The following is a 9,997-nucleotide window of genomic DNA, read 5'->3' on the forward strand; positions in this document are numbered from 1 at the left end:
AGAAGATTATGAACTAGCAGATGATGAATCGGCAACTCGCTCACCTCTCAATTATGGTGAAGCAGTTATAGTCCTCCATGGCATGGATCGGCAAATCGCTCAGCGAGCATGGATGCCTTATGAAGATCTAGAGACCAGATTTCCACTCACCTTCCATCCTTTTGATAATGCTCTCAACAAAGATAATGATTTGATGATGGCAATCATTACCCCAAGAGCAAGCCTAGTCAATAGCTTTGGCAGTGGAAAGAACATTAACACCACCTATGAGTTTTACAACCCATCGGCACTAGTTCACCAACTGGCTTTTGGTCAGCTGCTAATCAGACTTTGTTATGCCAATGTGGTAAAACCAAGAGAAACGATAACCACCGGACTAGAGTGGATCAGGGTAGCTCAACTTCAACCAAACGCCGATACAACAGATATTGACCTATCGGCTTGGGTCCCAGTTCTCTTTATTACCTAGTTATACAAACATTGGTGGGAAGAATGGAAGGAGCATCTATTCAGGGTATCGGCTCATACATACCGTGGTATAATCGACTCCGATTACCAAGTCCCTGATAACATTGTAAGTTCTTTACCGATACCTTAGTTCCTTTATTATTTTTTAACCTCATCGGCAACTTACTTACTCTTATTTCAACAGGTCAATGACCCAGCACCGACGGTGAGTAGAAGCGGAAGGCCGATTGAGCTCCTCCAATCAGGCCCGATTTCTTTAATCGGCTATAATGCACCGAGTCTAGCAACTTTGATGCATCACAATGTACGCATCAAAAAGACCACCAAATGTTCAAAAACATCTCCATCGGTCACTGCTGCTACTCTGGTGCAGGCCTTAAGGTAAACTCTTAATTTACTTTGCTTACACCGATTTCATCCTATACTCATATCATCCTTTCAAGGTACATCGGCTGCAATAGGAACTTCATCGGTAATTTTTTATTTTTCAACAAAACTTCACCAGTACCTTTTCTTATACCCAACTCATGAAATTTTATTTTCTATAATAGAAAACTCGCAAATTAGCAAAAACCAAGAGTGCTCAAATATCGGGTGCCGATGCCTCCCAGCCCAGTCAAGCTCCAACCAAGAGAAAAAGGTCCAAAGAGCATCAAGACCCAGCCAAAGCGCCAGAAGACAAGACCGTCCTCTCCACCTCGTCCAGTATCCCTGATCCACATAGCATCATCTCCTTCTCAATCAGAGCCCCAGACACAAGAAGTACCTTCTCCCCCTTGATCAGTCCCCCAGCCACAAGAAGCACTAGCCGACGTATCTAAACAGATTGTCGATCCAGTTGATCTGGGCACATCATCAACCGTCCCTCTAGAACAGACAATCACTATACGTCCTCAAGGTAAGGTACTGATCACAGAATTGTTACCGATGAATTTATCTTGTAAGCTATAATCATCTCTGTAACTTTTCAGCTGAAGTCATCCCATCGGCAACCCTAGCCGATCAAACCATAGTACCAGCTGCATCTCCACGTCAAAGATAGGAAATCGCCCTGAAGTAAGTAAGTTATCTAATTTTTAGACTATCAACACCTAATCTTGAGTAACTTATCTTCTTCCTTTTCTAGGAGCAAGACTCCCCAGACAGCCTATTCTCCTTTGCTATCGACATCTTTGATGATGAAGGTGAAGAAGCAAGCTCTTCTCAGGCAGTTGGAATCACATCGGCAGAGATTAAGGCCAAATTGGAAGACTTATTAGCTCTGTTGCACCAAGACACAGCTCAGCTAATAGACGATTCTGATCCGGCCAAAGTTATATTCAAGACCCTGCGTGGTCAAATTCCAGCCGATGCAGAAGATATCCCAAGCTGCTCACCTAGAAAGTCGCCAACTTCAGTATCAGAAGGCTACCCAGCACCTTGCCAATAGAGCTGCTCATGCCCGGCTCAGAGAGGAGATGCTGCAAGTAAACCATGCTGCCGATGAGAAACACAAAAGCATCGGCATTCTGCAATCCTCAGGGGATGAGCTGAAACAAAAGATCTCCACTCTATCGGCAAAAAGAGAAGCCCTGCTGGCTGAACTTAAGCAAGTGGAAGAGGCCCTGACTCAAGCCCAGAAAGAAGAAAGCCAGCTGCCTGACGCGCTCAAAACTCTTCAGCAAGAGAGAGATCTCCAAGCCTGCAAAGCACTACAATGAAGAAGAAGCAGAATCCTATGGAAGGTTCTGCCGATGAAGACACTCGAGAAATAGAAGAGGCCAACCAGATCCGTCTACGCGCTATATCAGCCATCCAGACTCTGCTGAATCTGTGAATTCTTCATCGGCAACTTGTTTAGTTCTGCATTCAGAAACTTTAATCATTTTGGTCCAACCGATAGGATGTTATCGACACTTTAAACACTATGCTTGGCCCCAGATACATTTCATCCAGCCGATAGGATTATTATCGGCATTTGAACCTCTATGCATCAATCCAGATACTAGAATAGTATTTCTTTAAATATTTTCTATTTAATGCTCTGGGAAATACAACTTCTTCGAGAGTTTCTAAAATATAAGCATTGCCAGGAGCAGATCGATTTATCCGATAAGGACCCTCCCAATTAGGAGACCATTTTCCAAACTTTGAACTTTTAGTCCCAATCGGTAGAATCAGCTTCCACACCAAATCTCCATCGGCAAACTTTCTTATCATACCATTTAGCAACTCTCTTTTTATTTTCTTCTATGCTAATTAAAGCTCTCAACCGATGCCCTGCTAAATCATCCAACTCATCTTTCATCAAAGTGGCATATTCATCGGCACTCAGTTGATCTTGAGAAAAGATCTGCCTGGAACCAATTTTAATCTCCCATGGCAATACTGCATCATGTCCATACACCAACTAATAGGGCGATACTTTGGTTGAACCATGACATGCCATCCGATATGACCACAAAGCTTCATTCAACAATGTATGCCATCTCCTAGGATTTTCTTCAATTTTTCGCTTAATGAGCTTAATAATCCCTTTGTTAGAAGCTTCGGCCTGCCCGTTAGCTTGAGCATAATAAGGAGAAGAATTCAACACCTTAATCCCCATACCGACTGCAAACTCATCAAACTCCCCTGATGTAAACATAGTACCCTGATCGGTAGTAATTATTTGGGGAATACCAAATCAGTAAACAATATGCTCCTTCACAAAATCAATCATATTAGCCGATGTTACTTTCTTCAAAGGAATAGCCTCGACTCATTTGGTAAAATAATCAGTGGCAACTAAGATAAACTTATGCCCTTTTCTTGACGGTGGATAAATTTGACCAATGAGATCAATAGCCCAACCCCGAAACGGCCAAGGTTTAATAATAGGATTCATGGCCGATGCGGGAGCCCTTTGAATATTGTCAAACTTCTGACATCCTTGACATCCTTTGAAATACTTAAAGCAATCTTCAAGTATAGTCGGCCAGTAATATCTGTTTCTTCTAATCATCCACTTCATCTTGAAAGCCGATTGATGTCCCCCACATACTCCTTCATGAATCTCACCCATCAAGCTTTTAGATTCATCTTCACTCAAACATTTGAGCAGAACTCCATCTATTGTATGATAATATAATTCTTCTTCGATGGGTACATACTTTGTAGCTTGAAACCTGACACGCCTCTCAACTTTCTTAGATGGATCTTTTAAATAATCAATAATTTCTCTTCTCCAATCATCGGCACTGTCTGCCGATAATGTTTCCAAGATGGGTTGATATCCCGAGGCATGCTGAGCTAACCGATTGGCCTTCTCATTATGTAATCGAGGAATATGCTCTAATCGGAAATCCTTGAATTCTTTCAACAGTTGTATACATCTTTCATAATATGCTATCAAAATCTCACTTTGGCATTCATAACTCCCAACCAACTAGTTTATGACAAGCTTGGAATCACCGAAAACTTCAACAGCATCAGCATGAACCTCCTTTAATAATTCCAATCCTTTGATCAAAGCTTGGTACTCAGCTTGATTATTTGTCGACGTGGCAACAATCGGTAAAGAAAACTCATACTTCTTTCCCCGAGGAGAAATTAGCACTATACTGATTCCTGCCCCCCTGTCAAACGTAGATCCATCAAAGAAGAGCGTCCAAGGAACGATTTCCAAAGCATCCACTACACCGCAATGGTGAGTTACAAAATCGGCCACAATCTGCCCTTTAACCGCTTTAGTCTATTCGTAACGTAGATCAAATTCCGACAGTGCCAATATCCACTTGCCAATTCTACCACTCATAATCGGCATTGATAACATGTATCGGACTACATCATCTTTGCATATAACAGTGCATTCGACCGATAGCAAGTAATGTCTCAATTTGACGCAAGAAAAGTATAAGCATAAGCATAATTTCTCAATTGCTGAATACCTTGTCTCAGCATCTACCAATCTTCTACTTAGATAATAAATCACACGTTCCCTCCCCTCAAATTCTTGAATGAGAGCCGAACCGATGACCATATCATCGGTAGACAAATATAATCTGAAAGGCTTTCCTTGTTGCGGTGGAACCAAAACCGGAGGGTTTGTCAAATAGTTCTTGATTTTATCCAAGGCTAACTGTTGCTCTTTTCCCCACACAAATTCTTAATCGGCTCTTAACTTAAGCAAAGGGCTAAAAGCACGAATCTTACCTGACAAATTAGATATAAATCGTCTGATAAAATTAATCTTGCCGATCAATGATTGAAGTTCAGTTTTATTAGTGGGAGCAACTATTTTGTTGATGGCATCAATAGATCTCCTACTAATCTCAATTCCTCTTTGGTGCACCATAAAACTAAGAAATTGCCCTGCCGATACACCAAATGCACATTAATTGGGGTTTATTTTTAAACCATGCTTCCTTGTGCACTCCAACACCTTTCACAGATCGGCCAAATGTTTTATGAAATCCCTAGACTTAACCACCACATCATCAATATAGATTTCCACCAACTTGCCGATGAACTCGTGAAAGATAAAATTCATGGCTCTCTGATAAGTAGCATCAGCATTTTTCAAACCAAAAGTCATAACTATCCATTCAAACAATCCAACATCACCAGGACATCTAAATGCAGTTTGGGGAATATCCTCTTCAGCCATGAATATTTGATTGTATCCTGCATTGCCATCCATAAAACTAATAATCTGATGCCCAGCAGCAGCATCAACCAACAAATCGGCAACTGGCATTAGATAACCATCCATCGGCGTAGCTTTATTGAGATTCCCAAAGTCAATGCAAACACGAAGCTTTCCATTCATTTTATAGACAGGGACAACATTGGAAATCCATTCGGCATACCGACACTGCCGAATAAATTTAGCTTCAATAAGTTTGGTTATTTCGGCCTTAATATCGGGGAGAATATTAGGATTGCATCTGCGTGCTGGTTGCTGATGCGGCCGAAACGCAGACTTAATAGGCAGCTGATGTTCAATAATCGATCAGTCTCAATCAGGCATCTCGGTATAATCCCAAGCAAAGCAATCTTTATATTCCTTTAACAAATCGGTTAATTGCTGCTTACACTCAGAATCTAACTTAGCACTAATAAAAGTAGGCCTTGGCTTATCGCTATTAACTATATCAACTTCTACTAGATCATCAGCCGATGTAAACCCCAGATCTAACTTTCCATCATCAGCGAACCTATCCATTAAAACTCTTCATCAGAACCGACTGCTTGGATCAGTGTAATTTCATAGTCGACAACCTAGAACCGACTGCTTGGATCGGTGTAATGTCATAGTCGGCAACCTTGAGAAAATCCTTCTCCCAAACTTCCCCTAAAATGCATCTGGTTTTCTCATAAGTATCTGACTTTGCCGATACAATGACATATGAAGAATCAATTTCAATTTTGTCACCTACCTACTGAACCAGGCACTGGTGCATTGTAGAAGGAATACAACAATTGGCATGAATCCAGTCTCTCCCCAATAGCAAATTGTATGCACCATTTCCACTGATGACAAAGAAAGTCGTCGGCAAAGTCTTGCTGCCGATGGTCAGTTCAACACATATGGCCTCCTTAACCGGAGATACATTCCCTTCAAAGTCTTTCAACATCATATCAGTCTTGGTCAAATCCTGATCTCCTTTGCCAAGCTTCTGATAGACTACGTATGGCATAATGTTGATAGCAGCTCCACCATCAATAAGTATCTTGGACATCGGCTGTCCATCAACCCTGCCTTTAACAAACAAAGCTTTAAGATGCTGTCTTTCATCATCAGAAGGCTTCTCAAACATGGCAGTCATTGGATCAAGTGCTAATTGAGCTATCTGGCCCAGGAGATTTGTTTCTTCATCATCACTAAAAGGTGCAAGAAACTCCATCGGCAACATAAATACCATGTTAACATCTGCCGATGGTCCTTTTCCTTTGTGATCCGATTGCTGCCGATTCTCAGACTTAGAAGAATTTTCTTCCCTATTCAATTCTTCTTGCCGTTCTCGCTGCATCCTTCTTTTTTGCGTCCTCGTCAATCCTTCTGGACACCATTGTGGAAGTCATGACCTTTGCACTGGTTGATAGCGAACCTCTCTTGATTCCACCCGATGGGTATTAGCATCCCTGCAGAAAATAAATTCATCAAGCACCCATGAATTTGCCATCTCTTCAAGCTCCTCTCAATTTCTTGGAAGATGGCCGACACGTTCACCAAGCCTGTCATGCACACTAAGCCTGCCCCCCAGCCGATCATGAACTGACATCCTTCCTCTGATCGGTCCATTAAAACGCCGATCATCGTCCTGATATCGTCAATTTGGTCGATCATACCGATTATAACCATTACATTCAGGGCAGTCTCTAACAGTTGGTAACTTGATATTTTGCTCCCAACAATGAATGAAGAAAGGGCAATTCTAGTGATCTTTATGTCGATTCCACTCTTGTCGGCGTATTTCTTCTTCTCGCCGTCGATCCTCTTGCTGACGGCGATACCGATCTTCACGCTGCTGCCATGTCTCCCGATGCCGCCTATGAGTAATAACAATACCAGATCGAGGAGGCCTCCCAGAACTACTGCCTTCCTAGATTAAGCCTTTGCCCTTGGCGTCATCGGCATTGATCTGATGCTAGGGATCTACCGATGCGCTCTTCTCAGCTGCTTCCGATGTTAAAACTTTAGTCTTTCCCTTGGCATCCAACATGTTTGTAGGGAAAGGATGCTGATCAATCTTCATCGGCTTCGGAGCTTTAGAGTTATCAAATTTAATCCTCCCAGATTCTATAGCCGATTGCAATTGTTGCCTGAGCACCTTGCACTCATTTGTACTATGAGATGTTGCATTATGCCACTTGCAATACTTGATCTTTTTCAACTCTTCTGCCGATGGGATCACATGATTTGGTGACAACTTAATCTGCCCCTCCTGAAGCAGAAAATCAAATATCCTATCAGCCTTTGTGATATCAAAAGCAAACTTTTCTGGTTCTTTATGGCCAAAAGGACAGGACATCGCCTTTTTGTTTTTCACCCATTCTACCAAGCCGATGACTGGTTCTTCATCAGAATCTAAACTTGCTACTTCATGGACAAATGACACCTTTTTGTTCCAAGCTTTCCTAGGTTTAAAAGTCTTGATATCTTGATCAGAAATCCTCTGCACCAAATGACTGAGACTTTCAAACTCTTGAGAAGAATATTTGTCCTTGATGTGTGGTAACAATCCTTGGAAAGCTAAATCGACTAGCTACCGATCATCTAGAACTAGACTATAGCATTTGTTCTTAACATCCCGTAGCCTCTGTACAAAGCTTTCAACTGATTCATCATTGCGTTGCCTCAGCCTAACTAAATCGGTAATCTTCTTCTCATGAACTCTAGAAAAGAAGTACTTATGGAACTGCTTCTCTAGATCGGCCCAAGTAATTACTGAGTTTGGAGGCAATGAAATGAACCAAGTAATGGCCGATCCAGACAAAGATGATGAGAATAGACGAACTCTTAACTCATCTCGGTTGGCAGCTTCTCCACACTGGATGATGAACCGATTAACATGTTCCATAGTCGACGTGTCATCTTGTCTAGAGAATTTAATGAAATCTGGCACCTTGTACCGATTTGGAAGCGGAATCAAGTCATACGCAAGAGGATACGGTGTCCGATAAGAATAAGTATTGTCCTTCGGCTTTATTCCGAATTGATCCCTCATAACTTATGCTATCTTATCGGCCCAATAGGCATCGGCATCCTGCCGATGTACAGGTTAGGGTTCTGGCATCTGCTGATAAGGTTCCACGTGTCTCTAAGGTGCACGATCTCTAGGGAACATAGCGTTGGCCATAGGTTGCTGGCCACCAATCTGCTAAGCGAGATTCATTGGCTGATTGGTTGGTTTTTGATTTTGAAAACCAAGCTGCATCTGTCCCTGCTGGAATCCCGTAGCCTAATGATTCTGCTGTGCCATTTGTGGAAAGACAAACTGCCCTGTCCATCCATTGTTAACGTTCATTGGCGTAGGCCCTGTCGATGGTTGATAATTGGGTGTCATCATTGGATTGATATACCCTGTCTGAGTCATAAACCTCTGGTGTGTCGGCAGTAGGTCTGCCAATGCATTAGGCACCTGGAATGTTGGCATCTGAAAGCTTCCAGTAACAGGCCTTACAGTAGTGGTCGTAGAGTATTGAGGATTCTGAGTCATCGGCGATACTAGAGGTGCCGATGTCATAGGAGCCTTGCCTGTCAAATCAGCTACCTGAGATGTTCCAGAGCTGTTTGCAAGAAAATTCGGAGGCATACCATATCCCCACAAATTGGGAGGAACTTGGCAATTCTGGACTATAGACCCTGACATTGCCGATGCCGATAGATCTGTATTGAGTCGAACCCGTTCCTCTGATGTTGCTGGATTAGTTCTCATTGGTGTAGATTGCCCATTACTCATCCCTAATGTGCTTGGCGGAGAAGTAACTTTTGTACCCGAAATGGCTAGAGGAGCTGATGGAGCCGTAACTGATGATAAACCTGGCTGATGATAGGCCGGGCCCATATATGATGGTGGTGCATGTCCTTCTTTGAAAGTTCTAGCCACAGCGTTGAAAACAGTATTGGACAGCACACTGGATTGATTAATCAAAGCACGGTAGCATTGTCAACCATATCTTGCATTTTACCAGGATTGGCTTCAAACGTGATCTGCCGAGGCATCGGCAATTCTAGCTTCTGGACCACCTTGCCGCTTGATGCTGAAGGATTTTAAGCATAACTGCTTATATTTCTCCATGGCCTTTGCCATCGCCTGCTTCTGCTCATCCCTGAGATCAGCTTCCGTCACAGCGATGATGTTCTCCGTGTCGAACTCAGTAGTAGACATGTTGATCTTGATGATGAACCTGTCCCATTGGGCGTGCCAAAAGATGTGTTGATGCAAAAGTAGATCTGCAAACACAAAGAGCTAATACCCGATTCAATGTTAAGGCGTGCCAGCCGATTTGACCTTACAACCGACAAAGGTGATAACTCGAATACTTTGGTCCCAACAACAACGATGCGCCCGGATGCCACGACCAAGAGGTATTCACGCGGAACTTGAGAACCCGTCGAGTTTGACTCGATGAATTCCTAAGAACTCGTAAGTAAAAAGAAAATATGCAAGTTGACGAAGTCGTCGAAAGTAGATGCGAGAATAGATGTAAAAACTTTATGTATGATTGATTGGATTGTCCTCTTACATCGCTACTAAGCCTATATTTATACCCTGTCCTAAAGAGTTACAACCAGGTACGACTAGAATTCTAATTTCAAACTAAACATAATTCGTATACAAAACAAACTCTAATAATTATAGAAAACAATAATTTATCTATCCTAGGTGATCGAGACACCATCATCATCTTTCCGACAATTTCTACGTCTTCCTCCACTATCATCGGCATATCACCCTCCATCGGCATCGACACTCATCAACATCAACACGCTGCGAGGGAGTTTGAGAGAGCTGTCCTCCTTACGCTGCAATGCCGTGTCTATACACAACCTTCCACCCTT

Source organism: Sorghum bicolor, chromosome 3 (assembly GCF_000003195.3).
Source record: "Sorghum bicolor cultivar BTx623 chromosome 3, Sorghum_bicolor_NCBIv3, whole genome shotgun sequence".
In the NCBI taxonomy this organism is placed as follows: Eukaryota; Viridiplantae; Streptophyta; class Magnoliopsida; order Poales; family Poaceae; genus Sorghum; species Sorghum bicolor.